Source organism: Penaeus vannamei, chromosome 27 (genome assembly GCF_042767895.1).
Source record: "Penaeus vannamei isolate JL-2024 chromosome 27, ASM4276789v1, whole genome shotgun sequence".
NCBI classification, from domain to species: Eukaryota; Metazoa; Arthropoda; class Malacostraca; order Decapoda; family Penaeidae; genus Penaeus; species Penaeus vannamei.
Window position 1 is genome coordinate 10,294,639 of NC_091575.1, and position 5,000 is coordinate 10,299,638.

At 38.0% G+C, this 5,000-nt stretch overlaps 1 protein-coding gene across 7 annotated transcripts in view; it reads left to right on the forward strand.

Moving 5' to 3' along the window:
• LOC113821596 (zinc finger protein rotund) overlaps positions 1–5,000 on the forward strand; it is a 656,570-nt gene that overhangs the window by 489,416 nt on the left and 162,154 nt on the right. The window contains exon 1 of one of the 7 annotated variants that reach the window (XM_027374111.2): positions 3,825–5,000. This exon is cut by the window's right edge and continues 442 nt beyond it. The exons of 5 other annotated variants lie outside the window; for them this stretch is intronic. The gene's annotated coding sequence lies outside the window, so the exon portion shown is untranslated. Of the gene's footprint in view, positions 1–3,824 lie in introns of those variants that run through there. One more of the 7 variants, XM_070140817.1, reaches the window with a different exon arrangement.

Here is a 5,000-nt window from a genome sequence, read left to right on the forward strand (position 1 = left end):
TGCTTGCATAGCGATGTAATGTCACCAGATCATCTGTGAACTTTCTTTCTTAGTTTCATATATCATAAAATTATCAGCTTAAACTTTTGTTTGCAGAATTCATTTATACTTCTTATTCAATTGAGATAAAATAGTTATAAACAGTATTTGTTTTAACAAAAGTTTTCATGATCAAATGATGGGAAAATGGCTGCTACTATTGTTAGTGTTATAATTATCATTATTATTGTTATTGTTATCATTGCTATTATTATTATTTTTATTATTGATATTTCATTGCTATTGTTAATATCATCATTATTATTATTATCATGATTATTATTAATATTATTAATATCATTATCATTAATAATAATAATAATAATAATAATAATAATAATTGTTATTATTATTATTATTATTATTATTATTATTATAAAAGAATTTTCGTTATATTTTTTATTATTATTATTATTGTAATTATTATTGTTATCATTACTGTAATTATTATTGATGATTATATTATTGTTATTATTATTGGTGATTATATTATTGTTATTATTATAATCATTATTATAATGATAATAATATTTAATATTGCCATTACTATTGCTGTTGCTGTTGTTGGTATTAATGGTGTTGTTGTTGTTATTATTATTATTATTTCCATTACCATAACCCTTCTTATTTTGATTCTTCTTCTCCTTATTATTATTGCTATTATTATTATTATTATCTTTATTGTTTGTCATTATTATTATTATTATTACTATTACTATTACTATTAATATTGATACTATCTTTATGATAATAATAATAATTATTATTATTGTTATAATTATTATTATCATTATTATCATCATCATCATTATTGTTGTAGTTTTGATATCATTATAGTAATTTTCATTCTTATTATTCTCCTTATTATGGTTATTATTATTGATATAATTGTTGTTGCAGTTGTTATTGTTGCTATTATTGTATTATTATTTCTCATCATTATCATCATCTTCATCATCATCATCATCACCATTATTATTATTGTTATGAATTATCTTATTCTTATCATTAGTACTAGTACTGTTACTATTAGGATATATTTTATTTCTATTATTGTTTTTGTTAAACACTAACACAATGATTATTGTTTTTCAATTTTTCTTATTATCATTATTGTACTTTTTATCATCATCATAATTATTCTTTATTGTTATTCTTGTTATTGCTGTTATTATATGTTATTTTATTGTCATAATTGTAATAATTATCATTATCAGCATTGTAATTATTATTTTTATAATTATTTTAATTATTACTATTATTGTTATTGTTGTTGCTGCTGTAGTTGTCGTTGTTATTATTAATATCATTATTATTCTTATTTTCATTACACCATCCTTATCATTATTAATGTTATTGTCATCAATACATTGCTATTGCATCATGATTCATTGATATTATTGGTCTGACCAATATCATATATATCAGAATTTTATTTGTTATTTTTAAGCTAATTTATTTATGGTCTTGTTTGCATGTTTATTAATTTATTCATTTATTCATCAATGCCCGGTCCAGCTAATATTACCAAAATGAATAGCGTCACAACAATAGGAAATAACACAGGATTTTTTTTATGATATATACAGCCCTAAACCCCCTCAGAGTAGGTACGAACTCATTGGGTGAAGATTAGGATTGGCAAAAAAAGTGAATCCAACCACAAAGAATGCCAAATCCCCCCCTCCCCCACCATCACCACCACCCCCAATTACCCCTCCCCCTCTCAACCCTTACCACTGCCCCCTTCCCCCTACTATAACCCCATAACCCCCCCCCCCCCCCTTCAACCCTTCCCTCCCTGTCCTTCTGCTCAAAGGACACATTTCGATTGGCTAATACATGCTTGGTTATGGCGTTTCGTCTGGTGTTGTGAGGACTGTTTGTGAGATGTTTGTGGCGATGTAGGGTTGTGGATGTGGTTGTGGTGTGTTGTAGCAGCGGTTGTAGTTCTGGTTCTAGTTGGAAATGCGTCGTAGGTTGTAGGGTCTTTGTCTTTGTATTAGTAGATTTTGTTGCTATTTGAAGATTTTGGTGTTGCCACTGTTGGATGTTATAGTTGGCATACTGATTATTCATTGCTAATTTCTTTTTGCGCTTTGTATCATTATTTATTATAGTGATTATAACTTCTCACCCGTATTGATAGTGTTTTTGTCATTATCACAATAATGGCAATAAGATTGATATTATGATTATATTTTAATCATAATGCTATATATATAATTTTGGTAATATTGATAACAGCAGCAGCAATAGTAGTAGGAGAATAAGCAGTAGCAGTGATATTATCTTCATTATCATATTTACTATTGATGTTATCATTCTCTTAATTTGTAACATCATTATCATCATTATCATCTTCATCTTTATCATCATCTTCATCATCATCATCATCATCATCATCATCATCATCACCATTATCGTCATCATCAACATCTTCATCATCACCATCATCAACATCATCTTCATCGTCAATATCTTCATCTTCATCATCATCATCATTTTCATCATCATCTTCATCATCATCATCATCATCTTCATCATCAAATAGCTCTAATTATAATTCGTTCGAGAGATGAGGGTAAGTTACTTGGGCGAAAACAGTTACCCGGTGTGGTAGACCTTGTCAAAGATCAGTAAGCCAACTCGTTTACACGTGATATATTCTTAGCAATGGATTACGAGATAAGGGATGCGTTGATCCTGTTCTGTTAGTCTCCATGATGGTTTAGAAAAAAAAAAAACGAAAAACAAAAACAGCTAAAATCGGAGGAAAATGTGCACGGATCTGATGTGATGTTTATTTGTTTAGAAGAAAAAAAGAATCGATTCGATCTGAAGGTTATTTTTTTAAGGTTATAAGATAAATGATTAAAATCGTTTGAACACCGAATTTAAACGAAATCAGGAAAAGAAACTGTGGTGTCTGGTTTAGAGAGACACGTTCAGGCAGTGTCGGGAGCGAGGGCCATCTGGCGAACAGTGGGGCAAGTAAGGTCACGTTGAAGATTGACCTTGTTGATTTTATGGCACTGGCTGAGTCGTGTGGTTTCCCCAAGGACGTGAGATCAACCAAATGTTATAGAGGTTTGTTTATGGTGCAAGGCCTCTGTGTGTGTGTGTGTTTGTGTGTTTGTGTGTGTGTGTTTGTGTGTGTGCGTGTGTATGTGCGTGTGTGTGTGTGTGTGTGTGTGTGTGTGTGTGTGTGTGGGTGCGTGTGCGTGTATGTGTGTGTGTGTGTGTGTGTGTGTATGTGTGTGTGTGTGTGTGTGTCTCTGTGTGTGTGGTTCTTTGCATCGTGACAAGCGAAAAGATTGTGTGTACTCGTATGCAGGAAGAGTGGAAAGAGGGGAAAGGGAGGGAGAATGGAAGAGGAAGATCAGGGAGGAAGACGAGGTTGAGGGTGAGCGTAAGGGTGAGAGAGGGAGAATCGGAATATGGACAGGGACAAGGAGAGAGATGGAGTAGAGGAAGAAGGAGAAGAAAGAGAGGAAGAAGGCGTAGGAGAGGCAGAGGAAGAAGAAACGGAGAGGAAGAAGGAGAAAGAGAGGAGGGCGAAGGAAAAGGAGAAGGAGAGGAGCACGAAGAAAAAGGAGGAGAGGAGGACGAAGTAAAGGGAAAGGAAGATTTAAAAGGAGAGGAAGATGGAAAAGGAGAGGAAGAAGGAAAGGGAGGGGAAGAAGGGGAAAGAGAGGAAGGGGGAAAGGGAAAAACGAAAAGGGAAAGAGAAAGAGAAAGAGAAAGAGAGAGAGAGAGAGACAGACACAGACAGACAGACAGAGAAAGGAAAAAAAAGAAGAGAGAGTGAGACCGGGCGAGCGAGCGCTCAGAGATTGCATGCAAAATCTCAAGCCGGGCAGCTCTTATGCAATCCCTCATGGCCTGAAAAGTGTGTTAGACTGCGAGTCTCCTTGTCGCTGAGTTTCCGTGTGGTGTATCAAAGGTGATTCTCGGCGGCGAGGTTGACCCTGCAGGACGGCAGAGGCAACAGTTCGCTTTCGGATGCGGGTCTGAGGGGCGAGTGAGAGCGCCAGTGTGGATGCATGACGGAGGAATCGATTGACTTCGCGAGGACGAGAGTTCGAGGCCTGAATGGAGCTCGGTAGTCTTGCGGTTGCTCCGGAAACGAGTGCGGGGACGGCAGTGCGTTGACGCGGGGAGTAGTTCATGTTATTGTGACTCGGGTTGTTGGCTGCCGGAGGAGTACTGTTGGGTTATCCTCGGTGGGCAACGTGGCGATGGTGAAGACACTGTGGCGTAGATGGCAGGACAAAGGAATTTCGCCACCGCTGAAGAGCCTTGGACTGCGACGCCGCGGCGACAACTCTCTGACGACTGGCCGGCCTCGGCGGCTTACACACACGCACGCACACGCGGCAGCGGCGGCGGCAGCGGCGGTAGTGGCGACACAGCGTGCGTGGTGAGCTCGGGCCACACTCACTCTCTGGCCTCCGCGCTCACACACTCACTCACACGCCGGCCGTCGCGCGTGACACTACCCACCCGCGGCCCGCCTGCCTCCCGTCCGGCGCCACGCATCCCGCGGGCACACCCACCCGCCGCTCGCACCACAGTTCCTCGATCGTGCCTTCTACCGTTCAGCTCTTGTGCTCCACCTAGTGCTGTGTCGTGCGCCACGTGTGGTATCATACCCGCTTACCGTCCACTATATCCGTCACCGTACGTGTGAATTGAAAACGAAATCTTCCAGTGTTAAAACTTGAATTCCGCCCATTTGTTATGAATGTGAACTCTTGCTGACGTTTTAATGCATAATATTTTTTGCTAGCAACATTTAGTTCTGAAAAATAGTCTTGATGATATAAATGATAACAGAAAAGAAAGGAAAGATAAGGACGGTTTGTTCTGCTCTCTTCCCCTTGCCTTTTGTCGCCAAGGGTAAATGAGGGAAACGGCGTGCATGTCGGAGTGACCAATCTGTAATCGAGTGTCGTGGC